The sequence below is a fragment of the Musca domestica genome, unplaced genomic scaffold (genome assembly GCF_030504385.1).
Source record: "Musca domestica strain aabys unplaced genomic scaffold, Musca_domestica.polishedcontigs.V.1.1 1, whole genome shotgun sequence".
NCBI classification, from domain to species: domain Eukaryota; kingdom Metazoa; phylum Arthropoda; class Insecta; order Diptera; family Muscidae; genus Musca; species Musca domestica.
Genome location: NW_026712114.1, coordinates 5,192,526 through 5,219,687, shown reverse-complemented (window position 1 = coordinate 5,219,687; position 27,162 = coordinate 5,192,526). Strand labels below are relative to the sequence as shown.

The window sequence follows — 27,162 nt, the reverse complement described above, 5'->3', positions numbered from 1 at the left end:
CCGGCACTAAATCCCTTTAAAGACTTAAAAAAACATCGAAATAATAAATCAACGTCAATATCTTAAAACAAGTTTAAAGGAGTAAGTTCGGCCGGGCCGAACTTTGAATACCCCCCACCATTTGGAACGAAAATGAAAATAAAATCCTTAAAAAATTCTGTTAAAATTTTAAAAATACCGAATATAGCCGTTATATTGGTGTCTATACAACGTGGACACACACAGGCATTTTATGTCATAAGTCATTACCAAATTCAAATGCGGAACTTGAAATAAACGGTGAATAATGTAGCTAAAATCATCAAAATACCGTACATAGGGAGGTACTGTTATATCGGAGCTATACGAAGACCTGGACTTGCATAGACAATTTTCTGTAGTAGGCTGTAGTATCCATTACGAACTTCAAATGCGAAATTTTAAATAATTCCAGTAAATAATGTCGCTAAAATCATCAAAATACCGAATATTGGGAGGTACAGGTATATGGTGGTTATACAAATACGTAGACCTGCACAGACAATTTTCTGTCAGAGGTTGTAGTATCCATTTCGAACTTCAAATGTCAAATTTTAAATAATTCCGGTGAATAATGTCGCTAAAATCATCAAAATACCGAATATCGGAAGGTACCGTTATATGGTGGCTATATGAAAACGTGAACCTACATGGTCCATTTACGAACTTAACCTGCCTACTGGCAAAAAATATATGTCTGCAAAATTTTAGCCATCTATCTCAATTCGTTCGAATGATAGTGTGATTACAACAGACAGACAGACGGACATCGCTGAATCGACATAGGATTTTACGCTGATCAAGAATAGAAATACTTTGCTGGGCAGTGTGACCGCTGAAAATTTTCAAAAAGTGTCACAAAAAGTATAATTTCTTGAAAAAAGTGGCACATATAATTTTAAATGGTGGCACAGAAAGTGGCACAAAATTTGAAACTATTCCGGTGAAAAATGTTGCTAAAATCATCAAAATACCGAAAATCGGGGGTACCGTTATATGGGGGCTATACGAAGATGTGGACCTATATAGACAATTCTCTTTCAGGGAGTAAAATGCTCACAAAAAACTCCTCGTGTGGATTTTCAGACTATTCCATTGGAAAATGTGTCTAAAATCATCAAAATACCGGATATCGGGGGGTAACTTTATATGGGGCTATATGATATCGTGGACCGATATAGCACATCTTCGAACTTGACCTGCCTGCAGGCAAAAGAGGGATCTCTACAAAATTTTAGCTTTCTGTCTTAATTCGTGTTGACTGTAGCGTGATTAAAACAGACGGACAGAGGGACGGACAGGGCTAAATCGTCTTAGAATTTTACGCTGATCAAGAATATATACCCTCGTGGAGGGTATAAAAATGTCTCTTAACAGCTGTTCCAGAAATAAACAAACACAACAATGTTGACTACTTTGAGCATGCGAAAACCACTTACAAACACCTAATATAAAAGCGCTCGCTCTAAAATTTGCTATCGCTGATTGGAAATGGCAGCGTACAACGCTTTTCATTATTTTAAATACAGCATTTAGATTAAAATATATGTTGTTTAAAAAACGTGGCACAATGTATAAAAAAGTGGCACAAAAATTCAAAAAAGTGGCTCATTTAGGATCAAAATAAAAAAGTGGCCCAAAAAAAAGTGGCAAAATTGATACTTTAGTGGCACAACGGTCACGCTGTTGCTGGGTCTTACATAAGTATTTCGAGGAGCTTGAAACGGAATGACCCTCCCCTGCATAGTATGGTGGAGGGTATAAAAAATTTTCTTAATATATGCAGGATATAGCTTTGAGAACTTCACCTTCGAAGTCCCACGCTTTACTTTCTTTTAAGACCGTATTATCCATCTCTCTTTTAAATTTATTCACTTAACGTCGGGACGGCGCGTACGCCATTCCCGGCTACCAAAAATTACACGCACGAGTTATTCACATTAGGAATAATCGCAGAGGTCAACTCAATCGTAAAGTGCAATGATCAAGTCTCGCCCTGGAGGAACCGCCTTCGTGATCACGGTTAACCTCTACGCCAGGTAAGTATGCTTTGCTCAGCTCAAACGAAACTATTCATATCAAAGTGAAAATATAGTGAATGAGAATTATAACCACATAACGTGAGAAATGGCAATGAGTGAGAGACGCTAAAGAGATCAAACTAACGTAAATAGCAGACAACAAACAGGATCATTGGTGTGATAAGTGGTTATGTGTTTGAGGGTGACTAAGCGGAGAGGTACAAAATGTGTAATTGCAATAACAACAACAATTGTTTACTATTTTGTGTTGTTGTACGAAATGAGACGGTCCATGGTTAAACAGAGGCGAGAATACAATGAAAGTAATGAACGGCTATACCATTCTCGCTACCTGCTTAACAATGGACCATCTTATCGTATATTAGCACGTATACTTACAAATGAAGAGAAAACAAAATAGAGAAATAAGAAAAGAAGTAGAAAAAGAATGAAACTCAATTTTAAATTAGATTTTAATTAGATTCCGACATTAAATTGGGTCTTCAAGCAATATTTCGGTGTATTTGGAATGATTTTGCCAAGTGTAATTTACCAAGTTAACACATATCCATTATGAGTATAAATCTCCCTTTAAACCTCATGTTATGGAGGAGGTGCCAAAGGAAGAAGTAATCTAAATCAAATTTCACTATAAGTCACCAAAGAAAAGAAATCCGTAGTTTCATCATATACCAAAAAAATATTAGCATCAATGTTGTCAAAAAACGCAAAAAATATTTCCTAATTTTTTGATAAATTCTTCCTCCACCTTTTTCGACTTGATGCCTAAAAGTAACATAAGATGTCGTTATAAGCAGAAATTCTTAAAGAACGAAATATTCTCCACAAAATTCTACTATAAATCTCAGAATATACTATATACCTAAATCTAACAGTTCCTGAGAAAATTACACGGAAAACGATGTATTACAAATGAAAAATATGTTTTAAGGCTTTTGCTGCATATTTAACACGTATCCATTCTGAGGCAAAATCTCCCTTAATACATTATTTTTTGGGAAAAATGTCAAAGGAAGAAGTATTCCCAATCAAATTTCACTATGTGTCACCAAAGAAAAGAAATCTGTAGTTCCATCATATGCCAATGAAATATTTGCCTCAATATTGCCAAAAAAAAGTCGAAAATATTTTCTAATTCTTTGAACAATCTTTTACCGACCTTTTTCGACTTGATGCCTGAAAGTAACATAAAATGTCGTTTTAGGGAAAAACTATTAGGGGAAGAAATATTCCATGCCAAATTTCACTATAAGTCACTTAGGAAAGGAAATCTCTAATTCCATTATATATCAGGAAATTGTTTACATCAATGTTGTCTAAAAAGTCGAAAATATTTTCTAATTTTTTGATCAATTTTTCTTCGACCTTTTTTCGACTTAATGCCTGAAAGTAACATAAAATAATTTTGTAGGCAGAAAGTACCAAAAGAAGAAAGATTCTACACAAAATTTCAATATTAATCTCAGAATATACCATATACCTAATTCTAACAGTTCCTGAGAAAATTACATGGAAATGGTGTATTGCAAGTGAAAAATATGTGTTATGTTTTTTACTGCCAACTGAACACTTTTCAATTCTGAGTCAAAATCTAGCTTAATACTCCAAATTATGGGGAAGTTATCAAAGTAAAAAATATTCCTGATCAAATTTCATTATAAGTCCCTAAAGAAAAGAAACCCGTAGTTCCATCATATACCAAAAAAATATTACCATCAATGTTCCAAAAAAAAAAAATATTTCCTATTTTTTTGATAATTTTTTTTTCGACCTTTTTTTGACTTATTGTCTGAAAATGACATAAAATATCATTTTAGGCAAAAAACGGTTGAAGACAAATATTCTACTCCAAATTTCAATATAAGTCACCTAAGAGAGGAAATCTCTACCTCCATTATATATCAAGAAAATGCATCATTAGGGCAAGTTGAAAAAAATGGAAAATATATTCGGTTTTTTTTTTCGGGATTTTTGATACACTTTCTTGATGTATAATGGAGGTGAAATTTCCTTTCACATGTGGCTTATTTTGAAATTTTTAATTCTATATTTCTTCTTTTAAGCGTTTCTGCCTAAAACGACATTTTGTGTTAATTTCGTGCATCAACTCGAAAAAAAGAAAAAAAATGATCAACATTTTAGGAAATATTTTCGAGATTTTCTTTTTTAAACATTGATACAACTTTTTTTTGGTATATGATCGAACCACAGATTTCTTTTCCTTGGAAAATAAATTTGATGTAGAATAATTTCTCCTTTGACATTTTCCCGAAAAAATAAAGTATTAAAGAAGATTTTGACATGAATTGGAAACGTGTTAATTAATTTTTAAAATTAAAAAAGACAAACAAAATTTTTTAATTTTGAGTTGTAATTTTCTTATAGTACGTTTATATATATGAGGGTTAACCCACTAGATTTGGATTTAAATTGTCATATCCATTACTTTTACTTCAAATAAATCCTGTCAAAGAAGGTTAACCCTACAAAAAGTTCTAACGTAAACATGGCATTAAAAACTATTAAACCTAGATATATAGTATATTCTGAGATTTATAGGGAAATTTTGTTTAGAGTATTTCTCCCTTTTTCACTTTTTGTCTAAAATAAAGTTTTATGCTTTTTTCAGGTATCAACTCGAAAAAAATTGTCAAAAATTCGGAAATATTTTCGCGATTTTTTAGCAACATTGATGTAAATATTTTCTTGATGTATAATGGAACTAGAGATTTCGTTTCCTTGGTGACTTATAGTGAAATTTGATGTAGAATAATTTTGTCTTTAACGTCATCCTTGTAAAATTTTGCATTGTTGGAGATATTGGCTCAAACTCACACAGAGTACGTCTTTAATCCAAAAATGTAATTTTAATAAGTTTAATCTACGAAAACTCCCTGTTTAATTTCAACAGCGGATTGACACGAGATCCCCTACACGTCAGCAGTGTTTGTACCTGAAAGCGCATCGGGAACTATGTTTTGAGATCCTTTCTATGCTATATTTTGAACCGGTCTCCCTGAAATTTTGAAGCCTGCCTTGTCAGTCGTGATTGCCCACCATAAGTTGGATTGGGACATGAGCCATTCTAGAGAAGCATGATCTGTAAAATCACCATAATCTCATGTTCCTCGACATAAGCCCTAAATGTTTTAATGCATAACATTGCTGTCAGGCACTTCTGTTCGATAATACCATGGTAGAATTAAGAAGGTAAAGTCATACAATCATATGTTTTCAATTTTTTTTTTTTAAATTATTCATTTGACAACATCTTATTGTCAATTCGGAGATGGGAAACTGTTGTCTATGCCGGGAAATTTAAAAAGGTAAATTACAGAAAATGCATATATGTGATTGCTTATTTAAAATGACTTTACCTTCTTAATTTTACCATGGATAACACTATAATTGCATTGGACTTGGTTTAGTTACTTCGACATAAATACGATTGGAAACTCATCACCTTCCACATTCTTTTGCACCAAAAATCCTCCTATTCATTCCCGTGTTGCATCACGGTATATAAAGAAGCTAAGGTAAGATTAAGTTCGGCTTGGTTTAGTTACTTCCGCCTTATTTTGCACCAAAACTCCTCCTATTCCTGTTATACTTGCAACCTTGTTTACTTGCGTCCTGTTATAGTTGCTTAGGTAAAATTTTCAGACTTATGGTAAAATTTCAAGACAAATTAATTTTGTAGAATATTTTTTGAATTCTACGACCCCGTTAAAAAAATATTTTAAAATTATTTTGAAAAAGGACCAAAATTTACCGGTTTCCAGGAATCTTAATCTGAAAATTTCGAAAAAAAACTTGAAGAGTGGGGAACTTCTCCCCTCCATTTAGGTTACTTTGCGATGTAAACTTTCAAAACGCCGATACATGTGTCTTCTATTTTTAGCTCTACTTTCATAATCCGTCGGATTTTTCTGTAATTATTGAAAAATTATTTTTTTAGCACAGTGCAGTGTTGAACAGCGAACCTTATGTATTTTAAGGCTTGTCTAAAAATCTAATCTCTCTAACGGTCAAATAATTGTCTTATATAACAATTGCACCTTTTCCTTTTTAAAGCAATAAATTATAATCAAGGAATGGCCTTCCTTCAAAGGTCATTCTAATTACGAATCTTAAATTTATGTGTTATTGACACTCCCGAACTTGTTTTGATAACGTAATCGTTTGCGAAAATATCGGTTATTAACTTTGCAATTATGCAAACAATTCCGATGTAATACCTTGAGGTATTTTTTTAAGATTCAAATAATTTTTGATGTGTATATTTTTCTCAAAGAAAAGAGAGAGTGCAATTTTGAAACACACCCGATAAATTTGGAACATAAATTTGCAATTATTTATGTTAATTGTCAAGCAAGTGATTATGCACTTGATATCCTACGATCCAAGTTAAACCACTTCAAAAGCGGATCATAAATAATTAATCGGTTTGAAAATAATTGGGCCATTGAATTGTTCGATCATAAACACAATCGAATACTCACACACTTTGGTATACATTTCACATAGCATCTACGGGACATGAAACGCATAAAAAAAATCTACTCCAAATACTTGTGAATGGACAAGGCCATTTCTCATAAAACGACTTAACACTCAAACTTGAAATGTGGAACAAAATCGCTACAATTACCAGGCGGCATAATTTACGCACCGTAAACGTAACAACGACATTGACGGCAATTGAAATATTTGTTTTCGTAAACTAGTTTGGGACACAACTCAACAGATTGAATTTGAAGGTGTCATTGTTTGAAGTTTGTTATTGCCTACAGGTGTTTATGTTTCAGATTGATATTAATGTGGGTAAACCAAGGTGATAAGACTTAAAAGGAAAAAATATGTAGCCATAAAATATTATGGTCCTAAGGAATGGTTTCTTATATATAATGAGGCTGTAAGAGGTATTTGCAATATGAAAGACCTGTAATAAGTTTTGTAACGGCAAGGTGCATCACAGAAATTTGTTTAGGTCAGCGACTTGAGTAAGGAAAATAGCTTGATATATATATTTTTGGGAGAGATACCCCGGTTTATAATTTAACTATAAATTTAACTTCGCCCCTTTAACGTTCGCCCTATGGCGAGTCCTGGAATATTCCTGGGTAACGATTGGGAAGGCGGCGAATATTCGGGAATTTCAGTTCGAATATTGGGGTCCATAGGGTACGCAGTCTTCCGTGGCTGTTAATGTGGGTAAAGCAAGATGATAAGACTTAAAAGGAAAAAATATATAACCATAAAATATCATGGACCTAAGGAATGGTTTACTATTTATAATGAGCCTCTAAGAGGTATTTGCAATATGAAAGACCTGTAATATGTTTTGAAACGGCAAGGTGCAACACAGAAATTAGATTATGTCAGCGACTTGAGTAAGGAGAATAGCTTGATTTTTTTTTTTTTTTGGCAAATTTGACTTTCGCCCTATGGCGAGTCCTGGAAAATTCGTGGGTAATGATTGGGAAGGCGGCGAATATTCGAGAAATTTGGTTCGAATATTGGGCTCGGGAACCGTATGGTACACAGTCTTCCGTGGCTGTAAAATTTGCGGTAGTAGACTACTCGTATTATCCTGTCTTTCCAGAGCGACGTTCTATAACTAACTCTTCTGCTAAGCAACCTTGAAGGCTTCTATGGATTGGAACCCTGTGGCTGAGTGGTTTACGGAAACTCACTCTTGTTGCTTGGTGATTGAGAGTCTTACCTGTTGTAAAAACATCCCTAAATCCACCTTGAAACATCCCTAAATATACGTCGTAGATCCCATAAAGTATATATATATATTTATAATCTGCATAAAATTCTTAGTCATTCTAACGATATCCGTCTGTCTGATCTTCAAAATTTGGCATAACCTTTTGTATTGTGTCTAAGGTGGTTGGTATTGAAAATGAGATACATCGGTGCACATTTATGTATAGCTCCAATATAACGGTACCTCCCTATATTCGGTATTTCGATTATTTTTGCCACATTTTTCCACGAATTTGTCTAAAATTTGGTATTTGCAGTTCTTAATTTTTTCTAGCTTCGGTAGCGGAACATTGTAGATAGATAGAGGTACTTCCCGACATTTGGTATTTTGATGATTTTTGCCACAATTTTCCACGGATTTGTCTAAAAATTGGTATTTGTAGTTCGCATTGAGTTCTAGCTCCTGTGACTGAACATTGTATTTATAGGTCTACGTTTTGGTATAACCCCATATAACGGTACCTCTCCATATTCGGTATTTTCATTTTTTTTTGCCACATTTTTCCATGAAATTGTCCAAAAGTTGGTATCTGTAGGTCATAGTGGGCTCTAGCTCCGGTAGCGCAACATTGTATGTAAAGGTCCACGTTTTGTATAGCACCCATATAACGGTACTTCCCGATATTCGGTATTTTGATAATACTAGTCACATTTACCGATCAAATTTGGTATTTAAGAAGATTTGGTAAATGACAATCCTTGAAGTATAAAATTGTCTCTAAAGGTTCCCGTTTTGTTATGGCCCCCATATAACGGCACCACACTTTTTTTGAAAAGTTTAACTGCATTATCCAAACGGTCTTTTTGGTATTTGTAGTTTAAAGTAGAACACATTTGAATTCAGATACTTTTATATAAAAATGTTTTCTGTACCCAAAGGTGTTTTTGTTTACTTGTTCTTCTCTACTTCTAGCTTTGCAGCCAACCTATCACGTTCGGTTTCAGCTGCAAGTCGTGCTCTTTTTTGAGCAAGAAAACTCATCAGTAAGTTGTCTTATTACCTTCAAAGCCTTGCCCTTGCGTTCTGCCTTCTGGTTAGCCGCTAGTAATTCGTCCTTAGTTTCCTCGGCTACCCACAGAGCATTTTTGACTTTCCTCTTCAAATCCGTAATAAGTTGGAAAGCACCTTCCTTTTCATTTTTCTGTGATATCAAGACAACCTCCATTGCCTTCCATTTCTCTCCTTTCGGAAACCGCTACTTCGTGCTCCTTTAGCGTATTGTCCAATTCGGAGTTGAGTATATACACTTCATTTTGTGGGGCACGACATTTATATTTATTCACAGCATCCTTCAATTTTAAGTCACGTTGAACGTTAACGTTCAATAATAATTTTAACTAATGTACATGCATTTGTCTTTTAAATAATATTCAGTAGTATTTGATACAAAAAACACATAAAATATTTATTAACAATAAATGACAGCTAATTTCAAGTGGTCTTTTTTCAAGTTATCATATTTTCTCTGCTGCTTTGAGTGATCATATTATCTATGCTGCAGCATTAAGAAGACCCGAAGAAATATGTTTGAGTTCAAAAAAAAAAGCATTCGACAGATTTAATGGTGCTGCCTTAATACAAAAGTTGAATTCCAGAACGTACAATATAGTACTATGTTGTACAGATTTTAATTTTTTGGTTTTCAAAATATTTAATACGGATACCTAATGTATATTGAACTGATTTGCAACAACCTTCATTTAAAATAATTCCAAATCACTATTTCAAGTGAGACTTTTTAAGCCAAGAGTGCTATATCACTTACGACTTGTTTTCAACCTTCCCCTTCAACTGATCGCCAGTGGCCACATTGAAAGCCCTTGAAAGAGAAGAATTCAGCTTCATCATGCGTAAATTAAGGCCACCGTATATCAATCCCAAACATCAAACCTAGTTTACCAATCAACCAACATTTAATTCCTTGTGATGTGATTATCTGCAACAATGTTTGCCACATATTCAAATGATCGGCACCAAAAAGACAAAATACAACAATAGAGGAGGAGGGGGAAGAAATCGGCCCAAAACCTGACGACAGGTTTGCCATGTAAAACGAACTCACGTAGTAAAGTCTTGCGTAAACATTGCCTCAAACACTCACTCAATCACTCCGTCACTCGACAATGCATGGCTTCTGTAATAATGTATGCAGTGGATTGTTGTTGGTACGACAGCCAGCATTCGAGTAGTAAACAATGGCATGAATACCGAATGACACATCAAACGCAACCACACCATAGCCTGGCTTGCTGGCGGCCTGAGACCGACTTATTGATTCGACGGAGGCTACCCAAGAAACCGTGAGATGGGAATTGGCAATAGTTGAACTGACGCCGCACACACAAAAAAGGCCTACACAGCCAAAATGGAGCACAAACAGCAACAACGAAAGACGAACTACAATATAAACAAACAATGCAGAGTAATAACCAGTTAAGCCTACTACTATTCAACCATGTACTCACAATGGGACATGGGGAGAGAGAGAGAGAGAGAGTTCCAAAATATATACACACACTCACGTATAACCATGGCTCCCCCGACTTAAAAATTCAAAGACAACCAGTCAAAGAAACGGCTGCCCATTATTGCAACACAACCCTGGGTAAAAATTGCGCGCGCATTACATGGACACCCCCAACTCGTTCTCCCAAAACAAAGAAGAAACAACAACAGTGTTCGTGAGAAATGTAACTCAACTAATTTTCGTTTATTTGGTTTCTCACTCTTACTCTCTTCTTTGGCATCTCTGCTCTTTGTAATGGTAATGCGGAATTGGTGGATTTGTTTGTGGGGAATTTTGTTTTGTTTGGTTTTTTTTTTTTCGTTTAGTCGGTGAATTATTGTTATTACTATTATTGAGGCTGTGTGGCGTTTTGAACCAAGTCTGGTTTTATCTGGTGTTTCATGGTTATATCTGGCATTGCATTGCCAAATTGATCGCTTTCGACCAAAAATACCAATTGTAAGATGGCATACAATAGGAATTGTTTACGTTCCTATAAGACGATAAGGATCCGAGTGTATATCAAAATTGTCATTGTAAATGTTTGTCTGCTTACAAATTTTCGACAACAAAGAACAGTAAGGAACTGTCGACACTTTTGACAATATTCATGTGGTATAGGAGAGTATTATAAGAGGATCGCTGCAGCGAATTTTGCATACCATACCAGAATGTTTCCATACAAAATTCTACCTGTCCAAGAATCGAAACCGACAGATTGCCAGCAACGACTGGACTATGCAATTTATTTCCAACAAAAAGCACAAGAGAATCCAGAATTCATAGCTTAGTTATGGGTGACAGAACCTATTTTCGATTATATGAATTCGTCAATAAGCAAAAAGAATATGATATTCGTGAGGATCCAGAAACATCAACCAGGTGACGTTCGACACAACTTAACCTCTCAAGAGACTCGATGCAGCGAATTTTGCATACCATACCAGAATGTTTTCATACAAAATTCAACTTGTCCAAAAATCGAAACCGACTGATTACTAACAGTGACATGACTATGCAATTTATTTCCACCAAAAAGCTCAAGAGAATCCTAAATTAATGTAGTTAAGGGGTTCGTTAATTAAAGGGATTCGTCAACAAGTAAAACTGTAGGATATGGGATACGGACAATACATCAACGACAATTACACTCAGGTGTAAACGAGTTGACGAACAAGTTGTCGCTTTCGCTATTGGGCCATGTTGTAAAATTTTTTTTGTAAGACCAGCCGTGGAAGATGTATCCACAGCAAATAATTTGAGGGCCAAAATGGCCCCTACGTGAAATCTTTGGTGAAAAAATAATTTCGCCTAGAAGCCATTTTAATTGGCTTCCGATCCTCCCCAGAATTAACCGCTCCACCACTTGCGGGATATATATTTTAATAACTAATCTAAAATTTACGGTATTTGAAAAAAAAAAAAAAAACAAAAAATAAAAAGTAGTAAGAAATTCACACCATTTCGATCTTTCTCGTCCACCCTGTACAATGCTCGTGCTTTCGTTGCCCAGAGCACCTCTAACAGGAGATTGAGACAAATAAAATTACAAAGAAATTAATACTTTCCATATTCAAAGGACTTTCTTACATTGGTTGTCATTTTCGCCAAGTCGATCACATTTTTTAGTGGAGCTCTTAGATTGTGAACAAAAAACCTTTCATTAACATGGCAACCCTGTCCACAATGCAGTTTCTCTTTCGTTGGCGTCATGCATGATATTAACATTTTTTTGAAACCAGGCCTGCCCCGACTACCAAAAGCCACTGCAATGACAACAAACGAAGCAACGTTATGTCTTTATATCCGGCCGGCATAACAATTATGAGTTGTGCCAAGCGAATCTGTTGGATATTTTTTATTTCTCTCCGCCTCAATAGCTAGGCATTCGTTGGTTCACATACAAATTATAGTTTCTTTTGCCTAGTTTTTATTTCATTGTTGTTGCCTTTGTAATATTACGAAACTGAATTTCCAAAAAAATCGTCATGCATTATAACAAACACTGTGCCCTGATTGCATTATTAGCTGCTCCCAACACCATTGTTGTTTCATTGCAATGTGGCCGACAGAGAAATCTCCGATGTATAGCAGTTGCATCATAACTAATTTTTCTCATTTAAATATAGATAAAACTGGAAATTTTTTATGTGATGAAAAAAAAAAACGATTTACAAATGCTAGTCGAAAATATATTCCATTGCATCTAGATTCAAGATCTCATTGGGGAATATATGGCACTATAACTAAAGTGGGAACTAGTATGGAAGTAAGGAGTTCCGTGACAAGGGCAAATCCTGTTCGATTTACGCAAAGAAAGACCCCGTTTGAAATACATGGCAGAGATTTAGCAAAGACTACTTTGTAAATACCAAGGAAAGTTTGTGGATCTAGCAGAGGTTTGACGTTAGCCGATAAGTGACCATGCGACTATATACGAAGTAGGGAAATCATTAGAATGCATTTAGAAAATTTATTGTTCGTGTTTATTTTTGGTCATTATAAATAAAGATCCAAGATCCGAAAAATCCAATTGCGTATAAGCATGTAACTCAATGTAAGGACTTGGAAATGCATGCAGAGTTTTATGTTATTTACATTAAGGTCTGGAGTTACGGAAATATTTTAAATAAAATGGGTTCTATAGACAATTTTGTCATCTATTAAATCTTCTTAAATACCAAATTAATGTGACGAGGATTATCAAAATTCCCAATATCGGGAGGTACCACTCTATGGAGGCTATTCCAAAAACGCGGAGCTATACATACAATGATCCGCCACCGGAGGAAGAATCCATTATGACCTACAAAGTACCAATTTTTAGACAAATCCGTCAAAATGCCGAGTATTGGGAGGTACCGTTGTATGGCGGCTACACCAAAACGTGGACCGATACATACATTTTCAATACCAACCATCCTGGACACAATACAAATTGTTCTGACAAACTTGGAAGCTCTTCGTCAAATAATGTAGGCTCTATCGTGAAATAAATCTTAAAGTACGATGAGGGAATAGGACGAGGGCAACACAAGTGCTACACAAGTGCTACTTTGATGAAGCAGTCTAATCAGCATGATACATGGACGTAGTTTTTTAACTGCAAGGATCGAGGCCTATTCACCTCTTACGCTCTGACGCTGGTGAACGGCAACCTATTTTGTTTGTGGTTCCAAAGTGGCTCCAAATAGATCTTTGATGACGGCGCAGAGATTTTAGATTTGTCGAGATTCTGCTCTCAAATCTCGTCGAAAGAGAGATAAGTAATGGTAGTGGCTTAGATTCGCAACGCCCATAGAATTTCTCAGGGATTTACTGCAGAATACGAATGGGAAAGCTATTTCAGTAAAGATACGTCAATTCTGACGAGGTAATTTAACTCACAACGAATTTTTCACGAAGCAATATACAGGGTACAGGTCATATCTAGGCCACTCGTCCGACAGCCGTTAAAATTATTCCAGTGACGGCTCATATTGATTACAAGCGTACAAAAGCAAATTGGTGAGAATTTTCCAGAAAAAAAATTATTCGTGATATTCGCGATTTCTCTATATTTTTGGCTGGAAAACCGCAAATGGCTATCGTTAGAGCACTCCAGCATTTAAATGTGAGCTGAACATATCGCAATATACCATTCGGCAAAATATTGAAAAATGAGCTCGGGGTAAAGCTATTTTGGCGGCAGACCTTTGATATTCGAATAGGACTCAGCACGCGCCTCCCAAGAATGGTTACAAAAATTACAAAGGTTCCTCGCTTAATTTCCAGCTCACAACGTACACCAAAATTTTCGGATACCAATCCGTTGGACTATTGTGAATGGGGTATTTTGGAAAGCAAGGTTGGCACTAAAAAATACCAATGTTTCGATCACTTCAAGCAAGCGCTTCGCCGGTAATGCGCCAAAATACCGCAGAGCAATATTCGGGCAGCGTGTGACTGTTTCATTGGCCGTTTGAGGACCAATTCGAACAAATCTAAACTTATTCTAAAATTTGTTTTCATTTTTTCTTATTTCACCCTGTATGGCATCCAAGAAGTTAATTTTTCTTAAATAATATGAAATATGCTGATGACACCACGTTAATATCCGACAGCATATCAGGTCTAGGTCTACAAAATCTTGGACTTGAAATTAATACTCTCCAAACCAAAAGTTACAAAGTTCCAAAAATATCGGAGTTCTACTGAATATTCAATGAACTGCTTCAGGATTATATCTTTTAAAATTAACTTTTGGATCATCCTTTATGAATATGGATGAAAATATCAGAGTAGTTGCGAGGTCAACTAGATTCAATGATGTTAAAATAGAGGTCACATAAATGCTAGACATAACTCTTGGGAAAATGTATACGCATGTCTAAAAGTATACAATTGGATTCTCAAATCGGCTGTTCTGATTTAAATATTATACCCACAAAGGGGTATAAATACTTTTGAGTGCGGTTAAGGCGCTGGAAAAAATCTAGCAATAAACAATAAATATTCGGAAATTACATATTTCCCAGCCGCCATAAAATACCACATGTGAACAATTCATTGATCTTGTGCGCTGACGCATACGATAATGTGTGAGATAATAAAGGTTATGACCCACAGATATCGATGCGCTCAGTGAATACACAAGACCACTTGAATGAAATAACAGGCAGCCCTGCAATGTTCTCCATTCAGTATTAGAATAGATAATAATTATGTGGCTGCGATTAGGTTAAGTTAGATTAGTTTTTGTAGCATTTAAGAAACATATTTTTTAAATAAAATCAGAATTGAAATAGCACCCTAACGAAGCGGTCGTGTTTCTTTTCTCATTTAAACATTGATCCTCCGATGAGGATCCGAATAATGAATAGAGTTGACAATCGAAGAGGGAGATTAGACTCTATTCTCGTTTACATTTGGTCCTTCGAGCCGGATCGAGAATTGAAACTACATCTAAAGAATAAGGTTGTTCTTTCTTTTCTCATCCCCGAATAAAGAATAGAGTTGACAATCGAGGAGGGAGATTGGACTCTATTCTCGCTTACATTTGGTCCTTCGAGCCGGATCGAGAATTGAATCAACATCCAAATCATTCGGTTGGTTTCTTTTCTAACCGAAAACTGAATAGAGTTGACAATCGAAGGGGGAGATTGGACTCTATTCTCAATAATATTGATCCTTCAAGCCGGATCGAGAATTGAAACTACATCCAAAGAATAAGGCTGTTCTTTCTTTTCGCATATCCGAATAAAGAATAGTGTTAACAATCGAAGAGGGAGATTGGACTCTATTCTCAATAACATTGATCATTCAAGCCGGATTGAGAATTGAGTGTACACCCAAGCGAAGCGTTTGTATTCTTTTCTCATTACCGAATAGAGAATTGAGTTGACAACCGTAGAGGGAGATTGGACACTTTTCTCGCCATTACATTGATCCTCCGAGCAGGATTCGAATAAAGAATAGAGTTGACAATCGAAAAAGGAGATTGGACTCTATTCTCATTACATTGATCCTTCAAGCCGGATCGAGAATAGAAACTACATCCAAAGAATAAAGTTGTTCTTTCTTTTCTCATCTCCGAATAAAGAATAGAGTTGACAATCGAAGAGGAAGATTGGACTCTATTCTCGCTACAGATTTGATCTGGTTACTGTTTTGATGTCTGGTTATTGTTTTGATGTCTGGTTATTGTTTTGATCTACTCAATTTATCACTCCCATCTCTTAACCCACTCGGTTAAGTGTTTACAGTCTTTATTTTTAAATACTGTTTGTCGTTTCAAATTCCCTTCCTCCTTCCATGACCCTTTCAATGCTCTCAAAAACAAATTATAAGTGTTTATTGTAACACTTCTGGATGTGTTATTTTGTTTCTTGGCTTGCTTATTTTTTTTTTCTTCTTCAAAAAGCCAAAAACCCCATACAAAACAATAACAGGAGAAATAAATTTTTAACCAAAAAAATAACAACAAAAAACTTGAAACGAAAATCAGTTTTGAGTGAAAGGTTGTTGGCCTTCGGCTCATGTGTTTGTTTGGATGAATGGAAAGATGGTTGGTTGGTTGGATGGATGTTGAAGATAATTAACATTTCCAGAATCCATTGCTAGTTTGGCCGAAAGAAACAAACGGTAAAGTGTTTTGAGTGATTGCTCAACAAGAAGCTTAATATTGGTGCTTTTTCAACCTTTTGTGGTTATTATTTGAAAGAAACAACTACCCATTATCTAACCACAAAATCAATAATGATGTCAAAGAAGTATCTGGCTTCTTGGCAATGGAAATTTTGTGTTTTGGAAGTATTTTACGATTGGAAGCAACCATTTAAGAACATAAGTATGAAATGAATTTTTGCTACTTTTCTTTTTTTTTGGAGGGAAGGTGAATGTTATGTTTTTGGGATTTTTTGAAGTGTTTTCAACTTCAAAAAAATTCCACTTAAAAAATTATGTATTTCAATGAAGCCATGTTACTAATTTATTCTCTTCTTTTTCTTGGCGGAAGATGGAAAAATTTAAGTTAAGCTTCACATCTCAAAGACAGAATAGATTCTAAATTCGAAAGCCTTTCTGTGAAATTTTTTATTTGTCTTCGGTCTCAAAACTAAAAGAATTTCATTTGTTATCTATCCAACACCTCATTAATACTAATTCAAAACTAATTTCAAAAAAAGCTTGTGATGATTCTCGAAGATAATACCAAAAACAAACATAAAACCTGTTTCTGTCAATAAAATTTTGAAATGCTAATAAATTTAAATTAGCTTAAAACCAAGCTCTTTTTTGATTCTTTCATAAATTATGCAAGTCATTTGAATAATTCGAATCGTTGACTTCAAAATCCCATTATATAATGAAAGAAGATAAAAAAGAAATTTTAAAAAGTAGCAGCAACAAACAAATAATTAAACCATATATTCTAGAGGTTTCGTGAAGGATGTGATTGAAAAACTGTAATGGAGAATATTTGAAGCAGCCTTGGATCTCTAAAATTTTGAGGTAATATAACTAAAAAAGACAATATCAAAGGAGTTATAGCCAAAATAAGAAAATTAAAATAAAAAAACGACCATTTAAAACACACTAAAAATGCAAAAAAAAAAATCTCGAAAATAGAGGAGTTATAGCCAAAAAAAAACTCTAAAAATGTGAAAAACTCAAAAATAAAGGAGTTATGGACAAAAAAAAGAAAAAAATGTTCATTAATATAAAAGTCGATTTAAAACAACTTTAAAATGCGAAAAACTCAATAATCAAAGAGTTATAGCCAAAATAAGAAAATGAAAGGTTCAGTAATAAAAAAACGATGATTTAAAACACCCCAAAAATGTGAAAAACTCAATAATAAAGGAGTTATGGGTAAAATAAGAAAATGAACACTAAAAAACGAAATGAAAAAAAACTCAATAATAAAGGAGTTATGGCCAAAATCTGAACATGAAATATTCATCATTAAAAACGACGATTTAAAACACCCTAAAAATGCGAAAAACTCAACAATAAAGGAGTTATAGCCTTATATATAGGATATAAGAAAATTGAATTAAAAACAAGGATTTAAAACGCTCCAAAAATTACGAAGAATTCAATAATGAAGGAGTTATGGCCAACATAAGAAAGAGGATTAAAAACACCCTAATAATGCGAAAACTTAATAATAAAGGAGATATGGCCAAAAAAAAAATGATATGTTCACACCAAAAAAACGACGATTTAAAACACCTTAAAAATGCAAAAAAAAATCAATAATTAAGGAGTTATGGCCAAAATAAGAAAATGAAATGTTCATCATTAAAAGACGACGATTTAAAACGCCCTAGAAATGCGATGGTACCGCTACTAAAGCCAGGCAAGGATGCCAGCAAAGGCGAATCGTACAGGCCGATTTACATTTTGTCGCCAGTAGCCAAGACTCTCGAGGCTTTATCCTCCACAGCATTAGAGGAAGCTACCCAGTGGCCAACCATCAGCACGGATTCCGTCCACAACATAGTACCCATTTCCACACGTATTAGTAGAGCATTGAACCAGAACAAGCCGTATAAAAGAACAATGTTGGTAGCCCTTGACCCACCAAAGGCATGTGATACGGTCAATCATATCATACTGTTTGAGGACGTGTAGAGATCAACCCTCCGGCCAAGTTTGAAACGTTAGATAATCAACAATATGTGTGGACGCCAGTCGTACGTGGAATTCCGGAAGAATTAGAAGTCCAAAGCCAGTAGAGTGAAACAGGAAGTTCCCCAAGGTTGGGTAATATCTCCGGAACTGTTTCAACTCTACCTATCCGGAATTCCTCGCCCTCCAAACGACATAGAGATCGTAACGTTTGCGGATGATTGTACGATCATGGCGTTGGGTCCAGTAGATAATAGCTAAAATACTAAAAATATTAATAAAATAAGTTAAAAAGCAGTAAGTCCGGCCGCGCCGAACTTTGAATACCCTCCACCATTCGGAACGAATTTGGAAATTTTCAAAAAATAAAATCCTTAAAAAATTCTGTTAAAATTTTAAAAATACCAAAAATAGCCGTTATATTGGGGTCTATACGACGTAGACCTACATACGCATTGTTTGTCATAAGTCATTACCACATTCAAATTCGAAACTTGAAATAAACGGTGAATAATGTAGCTAAAGTCATCAAAATACCGAATGTAGCATCCAATACGAACTTCAAATACGACATCTCAAACAATTTCGATGGGTATTGTACCTAAACTTTGAAACAATTCCGGTTAATAATGACGCTAAAATCATCAAAATACCGAATATTGGTTACCTCCCGTTATATGGGGGTTATACGAAGACGTGGACCTGCATAGACAATTTTCTGTCTTAGGATGTAGTATCCATTGCGAACTTCAAATACCGAATTTGAAACAATTCCGGTAAATAATGTCGCTAAAATTATCAAAATACCGAATATCGGGGGTACAGTTATATGGGGGCTATACGAAGATGTTGACCTGCTCAGACAATTTTCTGTCATAGGCTGTAGTATCAATTTCGAACTTCAAAGACCAACATTTGAAGCAATTCCGTTGAATAAACTCGCTAAAATCATCAAAATACCGAATATCAGGAGATAACGTTATATGGGGGCTATACGAAGACGTGGACCTGCACAGACAATTTTCTGACATAGGCTGTAGTATCCATTACGAATTTCAAATACCAAATTTGAAATAGTTCCGGTAAATAATGTCGCTAAAATCATCAAAATACCGAATACAGGGAGGTACCGTTACATGGGGGCTATACGAAGACGTGGACCTGCACAGAAAATTTTCTGTCATAGGCTGTAGTATTTATTGCGAACTTCAAATACCGAATTTGAAACAATTCCGGTAAATAATGTCGCTAAAATCATCGAAATACCGAATATCGGGGGTACAGTTATATGGGGGCTATGCGAAGACGTGGACCTGCACAGACAATGTTCAGTCATAGGCTGTAGTATCCATTTCGAACTTCAAATACCAATTTTGAAATAATTCAGGTGAATAATGCCGCCAAAATCATTAAAATACCGAATATCAGGAGATACGGTTATATGGGGGCTAAAAGAAGACGTGGACCTGCACAGACAATTTTCTGTCATAGGCTGTAGTTCCCCTTACGAACTCTAAATACGTAATTTGAAACAATTCCGGTTATATGGGGCTATACCAAAACGTGGCCCATTTTCAATACCAAAAGTCCTGCAGACATAATATACATTTGAGTACAATTTTATCAATCTACTTCAGTTCGTTCGGAAGCTAGAGTGATTTCCTCAGACGGACGGACATCTCTAAATCGACATAGAATCTTATGCTGATCAAGAATATATATACTTTGTGGGGTCTAAAATGTATATTTCGAGGTGTTACAAACAAAATGACAAACTTAATATACCCTCCATACTATGGTGGAGGGTATAATAATGACTAATCACTTATATCCCGATGATGGAGGAGTAACTAAAAATAATAATATTTTTAGATTTTTTTTACATTTTTTCACCATAAAGGCTTATCAACTTTAACGAATTTTTCAAGATATTTGATTCATTGAAAAACCAGTAAAGAGAGCCTTAAAGTCGGACGGGACCGACTTTATGATACCCTACACCACTTTGCTAATTTAGTAGAGCTCTGCATAACAATTAAACGTTTTAATGGGAGAATTCAACCAAACACGCCATGATTATAATTATAATTTAAAGTTCAAAGGACAAAATATGCCGAAGCATTTGTATATTTTAAATTCGGACTTGTATTGCCCATTTGGTGCATAATTAATTTGAAATCGGATAAAAATATATATGGGAGCTATATCCAAATCGGAACCGATCTCGATAAAGTTTGGCAAAGATATTTCTGAGCAGTATTTGATACATTTCCTTGAATATCGTTGTTACGGAGTGCATATTACGGCTATAACAAATCGGATGAACAGTATATATGGGAGCTATAGCTATATCTGAACCGATTTCGAATTTGGCATACTAGCTTCTAGATTGAATTCGGTCGTAAGTGCCAAATTTCATCCAATTTGGACAAATATTAGACTTTTGGTGCACAATAAAAGGTAAATCGGATGAAGTTATATATGGGAGATATATCCAAATCCGAACCGATCTCGATGAAATTTAGCAAAGATATTTCTGAGCTGTATTTCATATATTTTCCCAAATATTGTTGCTACAGAGTGCATATTACGGCTGCGGAGGACTAAAATAACAAATCAGATGAACAATATATATTGGAGCTATAGCTATATCTGAACCGATTTCGATAAAATTTGGCATACTTATTTTCAGGCCTAATCTGGTAGTATGTGCAAAATTCCATACTATTCGGGCTGATATTACACGTTTGGTGCACAATAAAAGCAAATCGGACGAAGATATATATGGGAGCTATATCTAAATTTTGACCAATTATCTCCAATTTCAATAGGGTTCGTCCTTGGACCAAACAAATGATTTGTGCAAAATTTCATCTGGATAGGACAATAAATGCGATCTGTACTATGTTTACAAAAATACATGGACAGACGGACGGACGGACATGCATAAATCGACTCAGAATGTGATTCTATGCAGATCATCAAAAGGAACTATGGGTCTATCTCGTTTCCTTTTGCCTGTTACAAACAAATGCACAAAGACATAATACCCTGACCTTGTGGTGTAAGGTATAAAAAATCAATTGAAAATTCAACTTATTTAATTTTTTGAAAGTTAACACCTTCACCTACCCAAATAACAACCACGAGAATCATAGCAAATGAACAAAGCTCGTTCATTGTATGGCAAGTGATCTCTCCAGGTGATTTTTTTATTTTCAATTTTTGAGGTAAATGTGGTTTCGAAAAAAAGAAACGTTGTCAATTCATGGCAATTGAGCGACAATGGCAAACAAAAAGTAACTAATCCATGACTGTTTCGAATGTGCTACGAACACATTTCAAATAAAGGAGTTAAATCGGTTTCAAGCAGATTACCTAGAAACTGCTGACGAATACTGGCAAAATGGAATGATAGCAAATTAAAAAAAAAAATAACTAATAACAATTTTGAAAATTTTGGTCGTAATGGACCCATAAATAGGTTGGGAATTTTAACTAGTGCATTGTTAATAAATTATTTGGGTAAATATAAGTTATTTAAAGATAATATATTTACATTATATATGAATTTAATTTCTATATAAGAGTAATTTAATAGAACAACAAAAATAAACTTGAAATTGATAAAATTAAAAATTTTTAGGAAAATGTACGTAAATTGTTAGAAGGCGAGATAAGAAGACAATTGTTTCGTTAGGGTGCCAATTTAATTCTAGTTATACCCTCAGACATATGCCTAGAGAGGGTATATATTATTTGATACGGACAAAACGTGCCTAATCGAAGTAAAGGTTTTAGACCCTAGGTCTCATTGGACCAAATCCGTTTCAGAACATTTGGAGTCGTTTGTCCGTCTGGCTGGATGGTGCGCACGAAAAGCCACAAAGGGAGTATCCGATTTGGTCCAAACTTAGTACACCCTAATATTATTATCAAATTTAGATTGAGTTCGGAGATGGGCAATATCAATCCACTCCTTTTGGTACCTTCCACACAAAATGTCAACATTTTCAACAAAAAAATATTTTACTGCACAGAAAGAAAAAGGATAATCCGATTTTGCTTCAACTTAGCATATCCTAATATTCCCATCAGTGCTAGGTCAAATGCAAAAATGGACAAGGGTCAAAATTTTGAATAATTACAACTCTTATAAAATGTGATATAAGAGTCCGATTGTCTTCAAATCTCTCACACATCAAAATATTTTTATTAACCCATGGTTTGGTGTGAAGATGGAATATATCGGTCTACTCCCCAACTAAAGGTCGACATTTTCAAAAAAATATTCTACTGCACAGAAAAAGAAAGGATAATCCGATTTTGTTCCAACTTTGAAAATCCTAATATTTACGCCAGTGCTAGGTTACGTGCGAAAATTGACAATATCGGTCCACCTGATTAAGCACCTCCCCCCAAGAAAGGGGTCAACATTTTGAATAATTTGAACTCTTATAAAATATGATGCATGAGTTCGATTGTCTTCAAATTACACAGATCACGAAAATTTTATTAACCCAATTTCCGGTATGAAGTTGGAATATATCGATCCACTCCTTCTGGTACCCACTCCCACACAAAGATTCAAAATTTTGAATTCTCATGAAGCTCATAAAACACGAAATTTACATCCGACTCCATTCAGTCTTGACACATCTTAAGATGTTTTAGAGATGGGACCATTCCTTCTGGTACCTCCCCCAAAAAGGTTTAAAATTTTGAATAACCAAAACGATCTTAAAGTCCGTAATAAGCATCCGGTTTTCTTCAAATTACACACATCACAATTATTTTTTTTTAGCCCATTAGTCTCGTGTGGAGATGGGATATATCGGTCCTCTCCTTCTGGTACCTCGAACGAAATGAAGTATGTTGATAAAATTTTACTCAAATGTGTATTATGACTTTTGGTATTGAAAATGGGCCATGTAGGTCCACGTTTTGGTACAGGCCCCATATAACGGTACCTCCCGATATTCGGTATTTTGATGATTTTAGCGACATTATTCATCGGAATTGTTTCAAATTTGGCTTTTGAATTCGGTAATGGATACTTCGGCTTAGGACAGAAAATAGGTCATGTAGGTCCACGTCTTCGCGTAGCCCCCATATAACGGTACCCCCGGTATTCGGTATTTTGATAATTTTAGCGACATTATTTAGAGGAATTATTTCAAATTTTGTATTTGAAGTTCGTAATGGCTGCTACAGCCTGTGACAGAAAATTGTCTGTGCAGGTCCACGTCTTCGTATAGCACCCATATAACGGTACCTCCCGATATTCCGTATTTTGATGATTTTAGCGACATTTTTTACCGGAATTGTTTCAAGATTTGGTATTTGAAGTTCGAAATGGATACTACAGCCTATGACAGAAACTTGACTGTGCAGGTCCACGTCTTCGTATAGCACCCATATAACGGTACCTCCCGATATTCCGTATTTTGATGATTTTAGCGACATTTTTTACCGGAATTGTTTCAAATTTGGTATTTGAAGTTCGAAATGGATACTACAGCCTACGACCGAAAATTGTCTGTGCAGGTCCACGTCTTCGTATAGCCCCTATATAACGCTACATCCCGATATTCGGTATTTTGTTGATTTTAGCGACGTTTTTCACCAGAATTTTTTCATATTTGATATTTGAAGTTCGTAGTGGATACTATAGCCTACGACAGAAAATTGTCTGTACAGTTCCACGTCTTCGTATACCCCCATATAACCATAGCCACCATGCCACCCAATATTCGGTATTTTGACGATTTTAGCATCATTATTCACCGGAATTGTTTCAAATAACGTATTTAGAGTTCGTTATGTGAACTACAGTCTGTGACAGAAAATTAAGTATGCAGGTCCAGGTCTTCGTGTAGCCCCCATATAACGGTACCTCCCGATACTCGGTATTTTGATGATTTTAGCGACATTATTCACTGGAATTGTTTCAAATTTGGTATTTGAAGTTCGTAATGGGAACTACTGTCTGTGACAGAAAATTGTATTTACAGGTCCAGGTCTTCGTATAGGTCCCATATATCAGTACATCCCTATATTCGGTATTATGACGATTTTAAGTAAAATATATCCACCGAAATTGTTTGAGATATCGTATTTGAAGTTCGTATTGGATGCTACAGCCTGTGACAGAAAATTGTCTGTGCTGGTCCAGGTCTTCGCACAGCTCCGTTATAACGGTACCTCCATATATTCGGTATTTTTTGTGATTTTAGCTACATTATTCACCGTTTATTTTAAATTTCGAATTTGAATTTGGTAATGGCTTATGACAAACAATGCCTATGTATGTCCACGTCGCATAGACCCCAATATAACGGCTATATTCGGTATTTTTAAAATTTTAACAGAATTTTTAAAGATTTTATTTTTTTTTTGAAAATTTCCAAATTCGCTCCAAATGGTGGAGGGTATTCAAAGTTCTGCCCGGCCGAACTTACTGCTTTTTAACATGTTTTTTTTAATTTTTTTTTCTATCACCCACCCATGTAATTTGCCGTGGCACCCTTTACATCTTAGTGAAACTTTCAATTGTGCTTAGATTTCTTAAAAAAAAACTCACAATAATCGCTACATTGTCATCTACGATGACATCAATGTAAAACATTAATTTTTATGAATGTGTTTGTATGTAAGTTTTTTTTGTAATTAATTATTTTTGTGGGTTCTAGTGTGAAATGAATTAAGAAATTTTTTTGATTTCATGGCAATTAGTTGATAATCAAATGGCTTATTAATTCAGGGTGTCCTCCTCCCCTTTCCATTAAAACAAAATATGTATTTAAGACATTGACAGTGAAAATTACCACCCTACAATTAAAGGTATACCTTTCTGTCAGATGGGTAATTAATATGTCTGTCACTATATGTTAATTTGGGTATGGATTTTTTTTTCGAATGAATGAAATAATATTTGAAAAAAAAACAACAATTTGACTGAAGAAATTGTATGATGTTCGATACAACTCTGCTGAATATGTTCCCGCCAGCAAGTCCTAACTCGGAGGAAAAAGTTAGAGCTCTTTCAAAATGATGAGACCAAGGAAGAGGAAATGCTTAGTATTCCATCACAGTTGGCCGAAACCGAATACTACTCGAATTAAATTGTGGCCTGATAATAGCTAATGCTATCTGTTCGCGCGATGCCAGGACAAATGAACCCAAAAAAAAAGAAAAATAGAAAATAAAAACGAGTTAAAAAGTAGTAAGTTCGGACGGGCCGAACTTTGAATACACTCCACCATTTGGAACGAATTTGGAATTTTTCAAAAAATAACATCCTAAAAAAAATTCTGTTAAAATTGTAAAAATACGGAATATAGCCGTTATATTGGGGTCTATACGACGTGGACCCCAACATACATAGGTATTGTTTGTCCTGAAAATAGCTAATGCTATCTGTTGGCGTGATGCCAGGATTAACCCAAAAAGAATAGAAAATAAAAACAAGTTAAAAAGCAGGAAGTTCTGCCGGGCCGAACAGTGAGTACCCTCCAACATTTGAAAAGAATTTAGAAATTTTCAAAAAATAAAATCCATTAAAAATTCTGTTAAAAACTTAAAAATACCGAATATAGCCGTTATATTAGAGTCTCTACGAAGTGAACCTACATGCGCATTGTTTGCCATAAGCCGTTACGATATTCAAATTCGAAACTTTAAATAAACGGTGAATAATATAGCTAAAATCATCAAAATATCGTATATAGGGAGGTACCGTTATATCGGAGCTGTGCGAACACCTGGACCAGCATAGACAATTTTCTGTCACAGGCTGTAGCATCCATTACGAACTTCAAATACTACATCTCAAACAATTTCGGTGGGTATTGTACCTAAAATTGTCAAAATACCGAATATGGGGAGGTACTGATATATGGGGCCTATACGAAGATCTAGACCTGCATAGGCAATTTTCTGTCACAGGCTATAGCATCCATTACGAACTTTAAATACCAAATTTAAAACAATTCCGATGGATAATGTCACTAAAATCATCAAAATACCGAATATAGAGAGGTACTGATGTATGGGGCCTATGCGAACACCTGGACCTGCATAGACAATTTTCTGTTACAGACTGTAGTTCCCATCACGAACTCTAAATACGTAATTTAAAACAACTTCGGTGAATACTGACGCTAAAATAATTAAAATACCGAATATAGGGAGGTACCATGGGGGTTATAAAACGTGGACATGCACAAACAATTTTCTGTCATAGGCTTTAGTATCCATTACGAACATCAAATACCAAATTTGAAACAGTTCCGGTGAATAATGTCGCTAAAATCATCAAAATACCGAATATAGGGAGGTACTGATATATGGGGCCTATACGAAGATCTGGACCTGCATAGACAATTTTCTGTCACAGACTGTAGTTCCCATCACGAACTCTAAATACGTAATTTGAAACAATTTCGGTGAATAATGTCGCTGTAATCATCAAAATACCGAAAACTGGGAGATACCGTTATATGGGGGCTATACGAAGACGTGGACCTGCACTGACGATTTTCTGTTATGGGCTATAGTATCTATTTCGAACTTCAAATATCAAACTTGAAACTATTCCGGTGAATAATGTCGCTAAAATCATCAAAATACCGAATATCGGGAGGTACCGTTACATGAGGGCTATACCAAAACGTGGACCTACATGGCTCATTTTCAATACCAAAAGT

The 27,162-nt window shown here is 35.1% G+C and overlaps 1 protein-coding gene and 1 non-coding gene across 2 annotated transcripts in view; both read right to left on the bottom strand.

Annotated features, from left to right (window-relative positions):
• Window positions 1-27,162, bottom strand: part of LOC101890312 (protein Skeletor, isoforms B/C) — a 129,644-nt gene that overhangs the window by 99,696 nt on the left and 2,786 nt on the right. The window lies entirely within an intron of this gene.
• Window positions 1,899-2,065, bottom strand: LOC131803312 (U1 spliceosomal RNA). The gene has a single exon (XR_009342517.1). It is a non-coding gene; the product is annotated as a U1 spliceosomal RNA (small nuclear RNA).